At 42.2% G+C, this 17,836-nt stretch overlaps 1 protein-coding gene across 22 annotated transcripts in view; it reads left to right on the top strand.

Moving 5' to 3' along the window:
• Window positions 1-17,836, top strand: part of ATXN1 (ataxin 1) — a 223,584-nt gene that overhangs the window by 130,325 nt on the left and 75,423 nt on the right. For 20 of the 22 annotated variants that reach the window (XR_008974250.1, XM_057424426.1, XM_057424419.1 and 17 more), the window contains one exon: window positions 4,199-4,322. The exons of 1 other annotated variant lie outside the window; for it this stretch is intronic. The gene's annotated coding sequence lies outside the window, so the exon portion shown is untranslated. Of the gene's footprint in view, window positions 1-4,198; window positions 4,323-7,401; window positions 8,171-17,836 lie in introns of those variants that run through there. One more of the 22 variants, XR_008974248.1, reaches the window with a different exon arrangement.

The following is a 17,836-nucleotide window of genomic DNA, read 5'->3' as shown; positions in this document are numbered from 1 at the left end:
GGGCAGTGCTTGTTGATGTGACAAAGATGTGGAGAAGCAAGCTTCAGATGAGAAGTGGGTGCTAAACAAGAATGAGAGTGTTGCCTGTCTGCTTTATGCAAAGGGAGCCTCTTTAGTGCTAAGACAATATTCCTTTACCATAGCCTTAAAGTAGGCATAATTGTGATTTCAGTCTTTTTTACACTAGCAGAGCAATTAATGTAAAGATGAATCATCTTCATGAGGAGCAGCTTTTGTACACTAGACAAAATGTCAGGAAATGGGTGATGTCCAGATGGTTAATGTTTGGCATGGCTGGTATAGAGAAGTTTTTATTAACTTGAAATCTAAAAGACAGTTAATTCTTGGTTTGTTTTGTGGTTTTGGTTTTGTTTGTTTGTTTTTTTTTTATTTCCATTAAAATCTTTTCTATATGTGTAAAATCAGCTAAACCTGTTGCAAATAATTTAGAAGATTTTTCCTGATGTGATAGATGATACGCACATTAGGTAATTGAAATCACACACACTCCAGGAAGATACAACCTTGCCTTTCCCATTTGCGGTGGGGCAGGATTGAACCTGTCTAAAATTATTTCATGCAGAGAGAGAATAAAGGAGGAAATGAATTACTGTTTTATTTGAGTTGAAGGATTAGTTGTGGGATAATAGCGAACAACGAAACAACTTGGGAACAACACTGCCATCTCTTAAACAGTTTTATTAGCTTACGCTGATTTGTGAATTAGGAAAACCAAATTACATCATGCAGGAGAGCAAGGAATGGCAAATAAAAACTTGCAGGAAAGGACTAGAAAAAGTGATCTCTCACTGCCTGCTCTTCAAAGCAAAATGTAGAGCATGATCTTTTCTTGGAATAAATGCAGATTATTGCACAGAGCCAGCTTCTGGTTTTCAGTTTTGCCAATTTGCAGTTGCTCACTTGTACTATGGTTCTTATTTGCTGATTGCTCTGGGGTCCAATTTTAGTATCTAAATACTCCCAGGAAATACTTCCATGATCTTTGATTTGAGGTCTGTTCATCTCTTAATTACACTTCTAATCTTTCAATTCAGTCCTTTTAGCACTCAAAGGCAGGTCTATGCTGTGATACTTGAATTTCTACAATGCTGTGGGACTCTGAAAAACAGCTTCGTTGCATAACACTTCCCATTTATAGCAAAGATGTTATCGGTAACCATGTATGTGATAATGATTCATTGATCATGTTGAAACTTCAGTTTAAGACCTTGTTACTGCAAACCAACCTTCCTTGGTGGGTCCCTCCAAGTTACGGCTCTTTTGCACGTTCCAAGAAGAGCATGTAATCGCAGCCCATGAGGTCTGCATAGCTTAAAGATCGTCCCAATTAGGGAATGAGTGCTTTGCTTTTCAGGTTGGGATTGCACTTCAAGGAGCAGCATATCTCCCTGCAGGTCTTGAAATTTGTGCCTGGCTGTCTTTAAATCTTAAGCATAAAAATGTCTGGGAACATCTGTAGGCAGACATGCCTTGCCCCTTGCAGAAAGAAGTGCCTACGGCTAAGGTCAAGTGAGCAAGTTGTAGCAGATTAAACTAGCTTGTGAATTTACAGCACATCATCTGCTCCATAATAACTGGCTGTGTGCGTGGTGCAAAGGCACCCTGTGGTAAATACAAGGTCTCTCACCTTTTTCCCTGAGGGGTAGGCTACCTTGCTTCATGTCAGCTTTCCTATGAAATAAGAGTGCATGGAGAAGGATGACAGCTGCAGAACACCACTGCACTATATTGCACAGATACTGCTTGTGACTTGTTTCTGTGTCCATGTGCTGGCAGGGGTCTGGAAGACAAATTCCAGACTGATAGCAAGATCAAGCATAGTTAGCATGCAGCATTTCAGTAGTTGGAGCCCTGTTTAACTTGAACAAGATCAAAATCCTAATCCCACCTGTTGAAGTTAGTGGAAGTACTTTGAGTGTGCTGGGTTTCAGCCCAGTATTTCGCACAACTGACTCTCCAAGGAGGCTCAGAGGAGTCTGTGCAAGCTGGACCTGCAAAATCTGGTATGGGACTCGCATGGAGTAAATTTACGTGCTCTTATGAAAAATAATTAGAAGTTGTCTAATTTTGGCAGAATTGTTAAATATTTGCTTATAGTCCTTCAGACACCATTTTCAGGTTCCTCTGAATGTTGAATGACAAGAGATGAAGACTGAAAAATTGAATTTTTAGGAGATTTTTGGATTGCCAAATTATTGCAGGAAAAACCACAGAATTTTTAAAGTGCTGAAATGTTTCATTTAAACACTTTTAAACAAAATGCTAACACATAGAAATAAAATGGTTTGAGTATTTTGAGCTTGTTGTTTTCTTGTTTTTTTTCCAATCTTGACATTCATATAATTCTAAAGAAAAAATGAATGCTTGAAAATTAATTGGTTTGGGTTAAGCAAAATTTTAAGGGTTGACTTAACAGTAAGTTTGTGTGTTTTTTCTCTTTTTGGTCTGCTTTCTAAAGTTAAAAATTTTGTGCGGTCATGTCTGATGATGTGCTTCTCTATGAGATTAGCAGCAGAGTCTCAGTAGAGGAGAGAAGCTGGTGATCAAAGTTCTGTAAGTGTAGCCAGGGCCTGGGTACCTGAAGGCTTGCAGTGTCTCTGTCATACAGGAGTTGCCCCTCCAGCTCAGAGTTTCTGAAGCTGGGAAGATTTCTGTAATAGGTATCTGGCATTGCTACAGTCCACTGAGGGGAAGACAAAGATAAGTAAGAGACTAGTGGTAATCATCATCGTTGCCAGTGTACCTTGGAGAGTGACAACCAGCTGGATACTGGTTCATGAATGCTCCTCTGCAAGAGCTTAGCCTCAGCCAGTAAATCCTGGAAGAGCCTTATGCCAGAGCTGGGTTAGCTGGCCAGATACTGGTTTTGGAAAGTTTTGTTGTTGCTTTGTATGTTCAAATAAACCAGACTGTCTCAGGGCTGTAAACCTTTTTGAGTAGTTATCACTGCATTGCCTTCTCTCCGCTCTTCACCTGTGAGCTGCTCTTGTCCATCTGTCTGACTTGTTTCCTGCCTTCATGAAGGGTGAAACTCATCTGCATTCATTTGTAGCCATCGAATCTGAGCTCAGTGTCTAGACTGACTTTATGGAGGGAGAGAGGCAGACCTTTCTAGAGAGTGATTCATTCTGTCCTAGAGCAGATGCTTAAGATAGGTCAAATTCATCATTTTCTAGATTGCCTAGTTTCCTGCACTGAAAATAAAGAGAGTTTGCACTGCCTTAGGTGTAGACTTTAGTCCTGCACATTTTCAGTTCAGGGACACAGATTTCATCATAGCACTGGTAGGATGGGATCTATGTGCAGGAATCTTGAAAATTACATGTGAAGTGTTTGAGGAGCCTGAATTCAAGGAGGTAGGACAGGTGCCACAAACCTGTGGCACAAAGTGAAACTAAGGATTCAGGAAGAACAAGTAGACCCTGGGAACCTGGCTGAAGGAAAAACGGTTAATTTGGGCCCTGTGGAAATACACACTCTGTTTTAAGTACTGTGTGTGAGGTTCACATGGAAGTGAAGCTCAGCAATAGTCCCAGACCCCAGTAAAAAGGCTTAGGATAGTTCAATATATTGTACAATAGGGCAAAAAATTGGTGCCAAAGAATTTTTGTCAAAAAATAAGTATGAAAGAACCACATGATATTAAGTCTGAGATGTGAAAAATACTTCCTAGTGAGGAACAGCAAGTGTGTGTGCATTTTTGGTTTCAGTACCCCTCTGCTGCAATTATTATAGATGACCACAGAAATAAATAGGTGTTTGTGTCCTCTTAGAGCAGTTCGTTGAGAACAAAAATCTTCCTGTGTAGATGCCTCTGCACACCATGGGCTTTGTTTCCAGACACTTTCCAAAACAACAACCCTAAGTAGTTTTTTCTTCCTCTTGTTATGGCAACAGAAGTATCCAAGAACTATTTTAATTATGTATTTGCCTTTTTGCCTCTGAACTGGGTTTTAATTGTTGGTAATAAGAAGAACAAATGATTCTTCCTATGCTGGATCAGAATTTGACGTGCACTCATGCTGTACGGGAATGTCCATCCTGGGAGCTCATTAAAAATGTATTTGCTTCAAGGAGATGTAGGAATCAATTGTTTATTTGCTAAGCAGCTCTGTAGATTTTTCTCCTTTTATTCTTTGCTTTCCTTTTTTTACTTTGTTTTGCTTTTCTTTTACAGCTCTAACTTACTTTGTTTGAAAGAGGAAAGCCAGTGAGGACCTGTGAGCAGTCCGGCAGTTTCTGAAAAATCTTCATGCTAAAGGATAATCCAGAATTCCCTGAGGAAAAACATAGTGAATGTTGTGAGTTCCTAGCAGCAATAACATGTATTTGCAGTTGTGTCTTTTGGGGGGTGGTACCTGCACTTTGGTGTTTGCTTCCATCCCTGTGATGTACTGAGCATCTTTTCTCTCTGCTGAAACCAAAGGCAGGTGTGTTTGGGTTGTGCTGCAAAGCCAGGCTTGAATTTCTCTCCCTCTCTCTTTTTTTCTTTCTTTTAATGTCTTCAAAGGCAGAACAGTGTTATCTGAGGAAAGATGCTGGATTTCTTTTCTGTGGACTGCTACAGTTATTTAACACACAACTATCACTTTCTAGTTAAATACGTAAGCCTGCATTTCAAGGCATGTGACTCTGTAGGCTAAGAAGAATGAAAAAAACTATGGATAACAGTTCAGCAATCTACAAGTCAGATTCAGGAGTTCTATAAATGCCTATGCAGTGGTTGAAATTGTTTGGTCACTTTCAAGTTAAGGAATGCTAAGAAGGTTTTTTGTGCTTGGTATTCCAAACTCCTGTTGCTTTGATCAGTTTGTTACATTAGTTTGAGGATTTTCAATACAAGTGCTCCTCTCAGAGGTTCGTGTTCATGGGAAATGAAGTAGCACACCTTTCAGAGGGAAATACAGTTGCATAACTAAGACCCTGATCAGTTGTGGTATATGATAAACTGTTCCCATGAGGAATGGCTAAAGAGAAGGCATACATATTTTTATGTTCATTGTTTTTCTCATGAAGGCCACTGCTTTTCTGGGTTGAAACAGAAACATCCTCAAAGAGCATGGAAAACAAGAATTCTCTGCCTGCCAAATTTGAGTATAATCCTTACTTTTATCTTAAGAATGAACCTTGGTAATTTCAAAGTTAGGTTAGTATTTAAATCCTTATGCCCAAAGTATGCAGTGGTCCTTCAGGATGTTAGTAGTGATAAAACAGCTATAGATTCTTCCAGTTTGAGCAAATAGTTATTGTGCTTTACATAAAATTAGTAAATATAAATATATCTTCTGAGTGCTGGGCATGTCTTTAGGGCATGTCTTTAGCTCCCTGGAAGCTGGATGCTCTCCTTTGCTCTGCTTTTACCTTTGGGTTTAGACTTTGGGAAGCAGATGGAGAGAGTCTTGCTTTCCCAAGAATCACTTGAAAAATACATGTTAGAGAGAACACTGAAAAATCTTCATAATCTCTCCCCTTTCCCACATGCTTTGATCTACAGTGAAATAGTTAACAAAGCTGATATTTGGAATTGTTAGCTACTAGTACCACTGCACTGCCAAGTTAGTAACTGATTAAGATGAATAAGAGGCCTCTCAGATCTGCAGCTTCTCACTGTCTATGTATCCAAGCAGATGTGGGGCCATATCAGCTTATTCCCACACTTTAAAAGACTTCTTTGAAACCACAAGGGCTTACTTTGCACGCTGACATCCTAGAACAGAGGAGGGCAGCTTTAAGTAATAATAATAATAAACTGTCCTAGCATGCAGAGCTGTTGGGATAACAGGAGATGTTTGTTCAAGATGTTGCAATCACCTCCACTGATTGCAACAGCAGCACTGACTCGTATGGAGAAGAGCATTCCCTGGGTCCTCCAAGGTATGTGGTGTGCCAGATCAGCCAGATAAAATGCATGAGAGAAGGAGGCAATCACGGTGATGGAGTATCTGCTGAAGATGCTGTCAGTGTAATTATTGCATTCTGCCCTGTCCTAAATGGTTTAAAATGAGCCCACTTAGGTGGTCTGCCGTTGCAGTGACAAAACCCTGAATTGTACTCATGAGTCCCAGGTGTGTGCAGAAAAAGCAGTGCTCTTCTCACCAGGTAGTGCTGGAAAGAAAGTTCTATTGAGAACTGCTCTCACCCTGGCATCCAGGACTGCTTTCTTTTGGGAGTCATTCATAGATGATTGAGAGTTCTTTAGAAGTTCCCCGCGAGCATATTCTGTCACCTGGCTGTTTGGAGGACAGTGCTGCAAGAAGGATGTGGTCAGCCAGGTTTTTCCTCTCTCTCCTCCCTTCTTCCCTTTATTCTCCCAGGAAGATAAGAATACCAGAGATGAGGGTGGATGGTGTTTCTGCTAAAAGGAAATGCCAGCATAACAATGATTTTACTGAAAAATACTACTCTCCTCTGTGAGTGTTTGCAGGGTGTTGTCACATTGGGATGCGTGGAAAGCGATCAGACCTTTCCGTTGGAAGCAGTAGCTGTTCTCATCCCTTCCGCTGCCTCCTCCTGCCACCCAGGCAAATTTCAGAAGAAGGGGGGGTGGGGGCGGGGGACAGTAAATTGGGACCAGTGTATTGTATCCACCTAGAAACTGCCTGTTTACTAAACAGTACAAATTTCTTGCTTCCTTTCTCTTGCTCTCCTCATTCGGATGAAGCACATTTCTGGAATAGCAGAGCTTGTTCAGATCAAGTCCATATTCCTCTTTAGCAAAAATAAAAAGGGATGTCAGGAGGATTTGTTAAGGAGGAATGTTTATTTCACTTAGTAAGGGGTAAAAACAAAGTGGCATGAGGCTCCTTTGCTCTCGCAGGGGGGTTACCTTGAGAATTCCAGCATATGGTTTGGCAATTTTCTGGTAGGAATTAGGTATCCTGAGTTGTGGGGTTTTTTTTCCATCCTGAAACATATGCTGCAGCTTTTTTGGAGTGCTAGCCACACAAGCACAAACACATTCTGACAGGAGCAGTGAATAAACTCTTCGTGTTCCTCACTCACAGGCATTTCTTCCCTTTTTTTTTTGTGCTTATGCAAAAACCTCTGGCACAGTTTGTGGGAAATGGAAAATAAATCTCTAAATCCAGTATGTGTCAATAACTGAAAAGTCTACAGTTGATCTCATATTTATGACTGTCATTTGGGGCAAACTGCAGATGTCAGGATAGTAAGCATCCCTGCTTCTGTCTCTGACAGGCTTTCCAAGCCTGCCTGTGGTGGGAACCTGCTGCCGTAAGGGCTGACCTCAGAGGGAGTCTTGGGGACTGCAGCTGCACAGGGCTTAGCCCCAGTTCCATCCCATTTCTGAGCTGCTGCCTCCTTTCTCCACTGCTTGGCCCTCTTTGCTCCTTTCACCATGGTCCTATCTCGTCTGTACAGCTCCACAGGCCGCAGGCTGTTTTTCCTGGCACCTGGACCTGCAGTGGGGCTGGGAGCGACAGCTGCTGGAGCTGATGTCAGTGCCACTGCTTGAGGCACCTGGCTGGGCTGGCAGCAGCCCCAGCACACCCTCTCGCCAGAGCATCACCTTCTCCGCACGGCCGCTGTGGCAGCCCCTCAGAGAGGAGGCATACACAAGTGATGAAAATTGAACACTAGTGAGACTTTTACAGTGGTTTTCTGACAGCGGCCCTCTCCAACACCTTGAGCCTCGGTGCTGAGTTTGTGGTGTGGTTGGCAGTGATGCCTGTTCAAACAGTGATGAGTTGTGCACATCTTGGAAGAGTGATGGGACATTCTGACACATGCAACCTTAATGTTTCTGAATGTCTTTGCTTTTTGAATCACTTTGGTATCCATATGCTAAATCACTTCATGGTTTTCTACGGAAATTACCAGGCTCCTGACAAAAGCAAGAGCTGTGTGTGTCCGTTCTTCTGAACAACTGCCCGGTACGTGGCACTTGGTATCTACAGGGAGAGGGGAAAAAGGGAAGAATCACTGCCATTAGAGAAATGTCTCTCAGAAATGGCAGTAATTTATTCCCAGGCATTATTCTTCACTAAGAGCTACAAACAGCTGCGGCTTCCCTTTAAATAGAAAATGCACTCTGTAGGTATGCTATACATAGGGCTTCAGGTTTCTGACATTTCTCTGCCAAAAATCAGAAGTATTTTTCACCAAATAGATGTTTATTCAGAAAGTCTTATTTCCTGGCTTTTATTTCACATCACATGCTTCTGCCAGCCAGACAAGAGTGGCTCAAGGCTGACATTTGGGAGAGGAAGCTGAAGCAGTTTGGGTCTCTTGCAGGGCTTCAGAAAAAGTCTCTGACCGTAGCTTTGGGCCTTTGGTTTGGCAGTTTTAACTGATGAGCACTGTATTAATGTGGACGTTACGGAAATACAGCAGAGTTACTGTGTCTGTGCAGAAACTTACGCCCTTTCCTGGCCCTACACCACTATCCTCTTGAGTGCATGGGTGCAAACCTGCCTTGGTGGTATGCAGCAGCAAGGCTCTTTCAGTGGTGAGGAATCTTCTATATGGTCAGTGTATGAGCAGCATGTGAGAGCCAGGCTGTGTCTGCTTGCTCTTGCCACCCAGCAGAGAGATGGCCAGAGTGGCCTTGAGTCCTGCAGAGGAACATGCAGTGGTGAGGCTGTAAGCCACAAGCACTTGGGAACTGCTGCAGGCCAAATGCCTTTTTATTGACTTCTGTGCAGCATCCTTGGGTTTATCTCCCTCTTCTCTCTTTTCTCCACACACCTGCTGACTGGCTTCTCGACTCAGGACTTTTGAACCTGTCTTTTCTCTGCTGTCTTTTCCAGTCTGAACTGCTGAGTTTCCCCTCCTTTTTCTCCATGGCTTATCTGTTGGATCCATACTTTCCATTTGGTGTGCCAGTCCCTACCACTCCAGTAGATGACTTCACTGTCACAGCTGCCCAAGTCGGTTGCTTTTTGTGATCTGTGGCTATGCTGGTCCTGCCAAATTCAAGATGTCTTCCTCCTCCCCATCTTCCCCGAGTTCTCTCCACACTCCTAAGTTTATGACTTACAGTATGCAATCAGTATATTAAAATAATTTTTAGTTAGGTCATTCATTACTCTCTTTCTTTCTTCTTGGCCTATATAGCTTCCAGAGAACTGAGAAGTTGTAATTTCTCTAGGGCTAAAATCCAAGTCTTTGATAGGCAGGCATGATGCCTGGGGCCACTACATGTTGCTACCGGTTGTCAGCTTTGTAAAACTTATCCTGCAGAGCAAAGAAATCTGGGCACAAAGATTGTACTCTTCTCTTACTGTGGCAAGCTGTAGTTTCCCAGTCTGTTCTGCCTCCCCTTCATTGTCTTCCAAGCAAATGGCTGTAAGATTATGACTCCCATGTTTGGACTGAGAACAGCTTTTGCCTGAGCAAACAGATTTCTCTTTGGCAGTCATTAACTGCTGTCCCAGCTTTTTGCTGTCAGCTTTGTTTCATGATTTTGCTTTAGAGAAGTCCAGGCAGTACTAGTGCACTGGAGTGGGTAAACACAGCAAGGAAGACAGGTGAATGTGTTTGTTAATGATTACAAACCAGGGTGGTTGCAGTTTGGTCCATGAGAGCAAAGCACCTCCTCTAGTTCAGCAGTATAGCTTATGCTTGCTCTTATTTTTAACTTGGTGGTGTCAACTAGGGAAGCTTCAGGTCCTTACTTGCAGCAGTCCTTGGTTCAAGAGACTTCTAGTGAAGCCAAGAAGAAGCCCTGGGAACCAAGCCCAGCCTTCATGGATTGACAGCACAGCATGAAAGCTGCTCTAGCAGCTTTGCCGGTTGTGTCTAGGATGAAGATGACCAAAATACAGGTGTCCCATGCCTGTGAGAATATTTCTTTTGTTGCTCTCCTTCCTGTCCTCTTTTTCACTGCTGTTTTGTTGTGCTGCTGTGTCAGTGAGCATCACTGGTGACCTGGTTTGCTGTGCCCACAATGACAATGACAGTATCTAGTAGTCTGCCGATGCTTCTTTCAAAGCTGATAACGTTTGTGGCAGCAGCAGCAGCAGCAGGAAGAGAATATAAATCAAGCTCTCCTAGAGAGGAGGGTTTTTTTCTATTTTCTGTTTGGAGTGTGCCTTCAAAAAGGAAGGCTGCTGCTACTGGCAGATTAGTTAAAAGGGTTCACGAGCCCTTTGTAGCAGAATGCCATCCTGAACAGCTTGTTCATTCATATTTATTCCAGGTTTGTTTGTAGCCTGCCAGGCATGTTAACCTTGGATGCTTATGTTAGGAAGGAATTTTATATACTCTTAAGCAAACTGGCAATATTGATGCTATCAGTGATCCTTCTCAGGGAGTCTTATGTTCCTAGTTGTCAATCGGCATTGGTGTTTCCAGCTGCAGGCACTGATGAATGTTTCACAGGCACCTGATGGTACAAAGGTCAAAAGGAAGAAGATAAAGCAGCATGTTGCCAGGATTTGTCTTAGCTTCTTTCCCTGTTGAGGTATCAGAAGTAGAGACGGGCTAAGAAAACCTGAAATGCTGTAGTCTCTTACTTACTTCTGATGGTTTTTCCTGACAGTTCTTTGAATAATGGAAAACCCCCTTCCCACTATGGCAAATCAAGCTTATTGCACTAGTGCAAAGTATTACCAAATTATTGCACTAGTCATAGAAGAAATCTGTTTGGGGAGTGAGGGCTGCATTAGATGAGGAAAGTTATTTGTGGGTTTCTGTTTCAGGCAACCTTCAGTCAGAATTGGGGGGGGTGATTCATAAATTTACTTTGTGTCATTTCCAATGTTTGTACAGCAGTGAATCCTGCTAAAGCATTACAGAAGTTGTTCCATATGAAGGAAGCTGGGCAAAATGTGTTTTGGCTTCCCTAGTGAGTGGACATTTGTGAATAGAGCTAGACGTTCCTTGCAATGGAGAGATGTCCACAATAGCAAAAGCGGGCAAACTGAGCTTTAAGCCTTCAGCTGACAGGAGTTTGTCTCTCTGGCAGATAAAACCTCACTTTTCACCAGCTTCATTTAGCATTTTTGGTGCAAATAGTTTACAAAAAGAAACCTCAGGTAACCTGAACGCGTGGTGAAGTGAAAGTTAGTTTGACACTCAGAGTGGAACAACTGGAAGAGCTAACACTTTTCATGTTCATAGTTAAAGTGATTTGGGCCTATTTTACATTTTTTGAGAGGTGTGTTGTTTGTTTTCTCATAAAACCATGCACTGCCAGCAACTTCGTTAAAGAATCAGCTTCTCATGGGAAAAAAGGCAAAATAATGTCTCTTTGTCATTCAGTCTGACACATACTACTGCTGTTTGAGGTGAGAAGCTCTTGTAACTTCAGATACATTCATTAGAGCCACACTGAAAATTACCAGAATTCTTTTTCACTTTTACTAGAACCATTAAAATGCTTGTGTAACTATCTTTATTCAACGTGAAGGATAGCCTGCAGAGTGATCAAGGAGATATTAAGTACAAGCACTTCCTTCTTGTTGTCGTTGACCAGTCAAACCAGTTCAGTTGAAGGGGTTTGGCTTAGTGAGTGAGCAGTCCTGCTGCTCCTGATGTCATTTGTAGAAAGGGTGAGTGAGCTGCAGAGCTTTATACATCTTCATTATAGGGCAAAATCTCTTCTTAAATTCAATGAAGCAAGCAGTCTTCATTAGCTGTGGGTTTTCTTGTTATTATTATTCTAATGTAATTATCACTTCTCTTCAGTCAGCCTTCTGCTTGCTTACTTACAAATAAACTCCATCTGGAGAGTATTTTAAGATGGGGAAGGTACAGTGAAGTAGAGAAACTATTGTTAGTACTGTATTCTTTCTCTTCTTCTCTTAAAAACCTAGAAAGGGGAAATAGAAAAAAAACAGTTCCATGGCAAACGTAATATGATCCTCCTCTTTCAAAAAAGACAGTGCAAAGGAAGACTGTTGAGTTATCTGCCTAAGCATATGCAATGGTAGAAAGCATATCAGAAAGATATCTGAAAGAAATCATATATTGGTCTGTGAGATCCGTGCAGTTCTTCGCTTCAAAAAAGCAGGATTAAGACCTGAGGAATCATCCCACTCTATTCTCAGATGACAAGACATGTTTCAGCAGTAAGGGCACAATGAAATACCTGCTGACTGCAGGGAGTAAGAAAGGCTCAGTCACGATGGGTACATCTATTTGTGCATCTGAGCCCTGTGCAGAGATTCCCAACCTGACAAGGTGCTTTGCTCAGGCTAATTAGCCCTACTTCTCACCTTACATCTTCTCTGATTATGCTGATTAGACTGAGCAGGGTGCTGCCTGACACTGGTGAGAGTGAAACAAGTATGCCTGTACAGCCCTGCCCTGCAGTGTACCATATAAATGTCTGAGCCTGCACAGCACAAGCCCAGGAGTGTGTACTGTGTGGCTATGAAGCACATGGATTTCCTGGAGTTTTATTGTATGTGCTATCAAGAATCACTCAGCTGTGGGTGGCTTGCTGGGATGGCAGTAAAGGTGCTAAGCATTAGAGAAAGTCTTGAACAACTAACTACCAGTAGTATCCTTGCTGTCAGAAAAAACACATGCTGCTAAGTGTCTTCTGTCCTGTTTGTTTTGTTGCATGAGAATGACTTCTGGTTTTGGAGGCGGTGGTCTGGAGCTCCAAGTCAGGGAGGCAGGGAGACACATGACAGATGTGCCCATGCAGAGAGTCGGAAATGGTGAGACTGAGGAATCAGAGTGTGAGAAACTTGTACTTTCTGCTTTTCATCCTATTTATGTGTGCAGGACTGGCAGAAAAGTGGGTTGGCAGGTTGAATTAGGTTGTGAAACCTCACTAATTAGCTGTGAGTTCCCCACTCCACCTCTCCCTTTTTCTCCCTTCCAAGTGGGATTCTTGCAGGATGAAATGAGAACAGGGATGGATGACTTTCATAATTCAATGTTTTAACATTCAATTCCAGCTATAGCTACTGCAATATAGGTAAGTTTGCTATCAATTACTGTTTCAAAGACATTGACTGAGCTTACAGAAGACAGGTTTTAGAAGAAACAATCAAAGAAAAACCCCAGCAGCCCCCAATGATAAGAAATAAAACTATTTTTGCTCATTGTAGTAGAAATGGCATTTTACACTCCTGACTATTCCTCTTCTTGACTGGCACCTTCCTGAGAAATGCAGTTGAGAATGAATGTGTATGTATACACACATACCTATCTATATAGACATTGATCTTAGTGAGCCTGGGAATGTAAAAATAAGTGCAAAAATGCATGCTGATTTTGGCAAGTTGTTTGTTTTAGTTGCACAGTTCCCTGAGTTTCTTCATTTCAAAGGTGCATTAATGTTCCGTGCATGAAGCCTGAAGTGCAATAGTTAGATCTCTTGTCAAAAGATGGATGTCCATGTTTCATTCTATATTGTGAAATGGTAGTCCTCAAAATATCATGTCAAGCCACTACCATGAATAAATAGCTGCTCTGTGTTATTCTGGGGGGTAGCAGTTTCCAAGACAGTCAATATGATCGCATCCATTAAGTGAGTAGAAAGTGTTTTGAAAGAGTAGAATGAGCTTTGTTGACTGAAATGGCTGGGTCACAGCTGAAAAGGAAGAGTTTGCTGTTTTAAAGCATAGCAGACATTTTAGACATTCTTACCGGGATGCTTCAGTAATGCAGTTGTATGAAAGACTGATAAGGGAATGTGCTCATAATTTAAAGTGCCCAAAGTTGGCACGTTCTGTGCTAATGTAAAATAGTAATAAATATAAATCTTGTGTTCTGGAATTCCCTGGTCTGCTTGTTAGCAGATCAGTGTGTAAACACTAGCTCAGTGTGTCTAGTACTAGAAGGATGTGTTTTGTTCTTGCGAAGGGATGTGTGTGTGCTTGCGCCGCCCCCCCCCCCCCCGAGCCTGTATGAGATAGGCTAGATTCAGACTGATCTGTACTCAGCATTTTCTAAAGAAAGTCTGTTTTCTGTAAACCACACATGAAAACAATAAGTAGATAATTTCTTACTGCAATGCAGATATTTCACCAGTTTTAAATCACAACTATTAGTGGTTTCACTTAAGCCAGGAACGCCCTAACAGGTCAGCTCAATCAGAACTGCAGATTCAGTGTTGCTCCTTGGTCAGATTAGGACTGGCAGTTTGCAGTTCACTCCCATATCTGCACCCAATAAGTGCATAAAAATGGTTTGAAAGAGTGGAAGGAGCTTTGTTCACTGAAACAACTGTATTGGGATTGAAAGGGGAGAGCAGCAGATAAAAGAACATTGGACCACTAGTGGCAGGGGATGAATCACAGCGTTTACACTGCATGGTCCTCGTAGGCCTGTAGTAGCTGGTTTTGCTGTTACAAACTTGAGCTGTGAGCGTCCTTGTTGATCTGTGCAGGCTTTTAAGGCTGTCTGGCATGTCAGGGCTGGAGCCTCAGAGCAGTAGGGAGCGGTGTTTATCCATGGTCAAGGAGGGGAAACCACTATGCCAAAACAAAGCCTGTTGTCTGATGAGGCCAGTGCTGAAGGTAGTGCATAAGGCAATGGTGATTGCTTGTTTGGGAAAGCAAATGGAAGCAAGATAAATGGTCCTTAAATGAATTACAGTTGGTATTTTAAGGCTTATGTCATAATGCATTTAAGCTCAATGAAGGCATTTCTTTTTAAATGTTCCTTCAGGACTTCAAAATGTTGCAAAGAACAAAGCAAACTATCTGATTGTGGTTGTGCAAAACTGGTATGTTATCAGTGTAGCTGAAACTGAAATTGCACTCATATGAGTTCAGTCTCAGTGTCTGTATTGTACTGGAAAACCCAAGTGATTTGGTGTAGAAAACATCATACTAAAGCATCTCTTCAGTTCTGTGGTTTTTTTCTGTCTTTCCATTTTGTTTTGGTGAGAATGGTGTGGGGGACGTGGAGTTTCAGATTGATGATTGTTTGTCTGTAAACTGTCTTAGTGGAACAGAGACTGTAGGAGGCTTTCTTTATGGCTCTTAGTCAGACCAGTGCCTTATCTAAACAGTATTTGACACTTGAAGATGCTACACATGGCTCTCATCCAGCCTACCCATTTGATTAGAGCGGACACTATGGTCATACTTGCAGCAGAGTTTGAGGAGAACTCATTTGGGGAACCATTCCTGTGTATCAAATCACTGCATTCTTGAAAGTCTTTCCATTCTAACAGCATCATTTCACTTGATTTAATATAGTTCAAAGGTGTACCAGGAAGGAGAATTTGGTACCTTGATGAAGGTAGTCACAGAATGAGGGCAGTGCTGTGTCCTGATGTCACCATGTGGTACTTTTTTTGACATTGAATTAATATGCAATAACTTGTAGTGGTAGCTATGCGGCAGCTCAAAACAAACACTGCAAAAACTTTGATTTCAGGTGGTGTTTGTCACTACAAATGTAATTATGTGTGTGGACCACCAATCTTAGGACTAGTAATAGCAGCAGTATGGGAGAGCTTGTGGTATCCAGTCTGAGGCATTTCTACCCTGCTGATGTCAAACAGGCTGACAGCAGGTAGGAGACTGATGGCAGAGGTCAAGTGTTGCTGGGCTCGTTGCTTGCCTTCTGTTTTGTGGTGGAGCAGGGGAGAAATTGTATACTTGATCTTTACCTGAAAACAATAAGAAAGGAGGAGATACAGAGGAGGTTATGTAATTAGAGAAATAAAATGGCAATTCATGCTGCTCTTTCATACCATTTCTTGCATTAAAAAGTAAATTTCATAATTCCTGTCTTCTTATTTTCTGATTTCTTTAGATTCAACTTGCAATGATAGGAACATTCTTCCCTTGGTAAGAGGTAATTGTGATACCCAAAATTTGAAACCTAAGAGATAAGACAAGTGAAATTGCATTGCTTTAATAAATAAGGAATAATTTAAACGATTCCTGACCCATTGCTGATTACTTTATCCTTTCACATGTGAAGGCAACAAAGGAGAATGGGAAGAATTTTGCCTTGGTAAGGTTTGGCTGTATAGTGCTAAGCATGGCTAGATTTGAAGCACTATGGAAATATTATGTGTTACTTAGAGTGGGTCCCCTGAGAATTTGAGAATATGCCTGATGGGTAAACTGGAGTTCAGATCCCACCTTCTCCCTTGCTCAGCCTTCTCTGGGTTTATAGTTTGGTTCTGACTTGATTCTTAATTTAAGCAATCACCTCTGCATGTATGCTGGTTGCAGTCAGTCTTGTCCTGTGCTGCCTGGTCATGAAATGCATCTATGACGCCTAGTTCACTGAACCTGGTAGAGGCAGGTGTTGCCTTTTGGAAGGAGAATTGCATTTCTTGGGTTCTATTATACCTTTAAAATTTTTCACTTCCCATCTGCAGAGGGACTAGCCGGTGTTGAGATATTCATGTACTGACTCCTGCAGCCCTTTCCTCTTGTGCAGCCTGCAGTTTGGGATGACTCCAGTGGTACAGCACTGACTTACAATCAGGAGAGATGGTGGCAGAGCCAGAAAGAAAAGCTATCTGATGGGTGACTTGAGGCATGTCATGACCAGTCAGTACTGCAGCCATAAAATGGAGATAATGATACTTATATCACTCTTTGGTAAGGCATTATGGCATGTTTTCATGAGTATTTCTGCTCCAGAGCCTGGGTGTTTTTAGCCTGGATTCCAAGGAAGTGAGGTGTATGTGGTTGTGGTGATGATATCTGTCTGTCTGCTTGTCCATCCCCATTTCCCCACTTCCATAATATTATCTTGGCTAATTCCCACCAAATCCAGCAGGAAGTAGAAGTCTCAAAGACAATTAAATTCCTAAAATTTTTTTGTTATTGCTGACCTCAACAGGCAGGGAATGTGACAGGCATGAGTGAGTGCTGACACTGAGGAGGAAGGGACAAGCCAAGCTCTGCTCTTGATAACAGTCTTTAGCAGTGGCTGGCAGTGAGTCCCTCCACTGCGTCCGGTGGGATTTGGCAGTCCTTGGCCTGATGCCAGCTTGGCAGGATGTGGAGCAAGGCTGAGCTGTTGGAGTGTGCCAGAGGGAAGATGATGTACAGAGATGGGTACATTCAGAGGGACAGCAGAGATGCAGAGTGCAAATCCTGCTCTCTGTTGGGTAGAATGGAACATGTTATTAGGAGGGCTTTGACTGAATTTGTTGCTTGAGATCCTGCCGGTGGTTTTGTTTCTGGCTGCTCTGAACATGCCTTCCTTATGTTCCTGGGGTGTTTTCAGTCCTCTCCTGGGCAGAGCTGGGTTCCTCTGCTGTGAAGAATTCTGACTCTTTCCTGGCAAAGCTCTTGCACTCTTTCCCCTCCATGTTGCTCACAATTAGCAGTAAATGCAAATTTAGAAAAAATTATTTTCCTGTAACTGTGGGACTTCTCCCCATGTATTCCAAGTGGAAGAGCCTGCCCATTCTTACGGAGAATTTCTCTTATTGTCCTCATTATGCACATGTAATGTCTGGCAGGCCCTGTTTTCAGTGACTGCTGAATTTCTCCCTTGTACAGCTCTGTTTGTGCCTCCAGAGCATTGGCCTTTTTCTGCATAGGGCCTCTCACTTATTTGGCACATCAATTTGGTTTTGTATTGCTTTGTACATTGAAGGCAGCTACACGGTAGTAGTAATATTCACAGGGATGTAAATTTATTACCTTGTATTTATTAACTCAGTGGGGGCACATGTTTATCCTCTACGCTTGAGTGCTCTTTTTAAACGGTACTGTATATACAATAGATAGATTGAAAGTTGACTAACTAAGAAAACATCCTCAAGGCTGAAAGGATAAGCATGAAAGATATGCAAGAGTTGCAGCCTGGTTTTTACCACTGGTTTCTGTCTGGCATGCTGACGTACTTGGTTGTAGCAGTTAGATGTCTCACTTATGCACCCAGATAAAGCCAAGATAGTTTAAAGCAATCA

This window comes from Pezoporus wallicus, unplaced genomic scaffold (assembly GCF_028554395.1).
Source record: "Pezoporus wallicus isolate ANWC-B61680 ecotype Strahan unplaced genomic scaffold, APGP_CSIRO_Pwel_v1 contig_5485, whole genome shotgun sequence".
Classification (NCBI taxonomy): domain Eukaryota; kingdom Metazoa; phylum Chordata; class Aves; order Psittaciformes; family Psittacidae; genus Pezoporus; species Pezoporus wallicus.
Note: the sequence above shows the minus strand (reverse complement) of the source record. Positions and strands in the feature narration are given on the sequence as shown.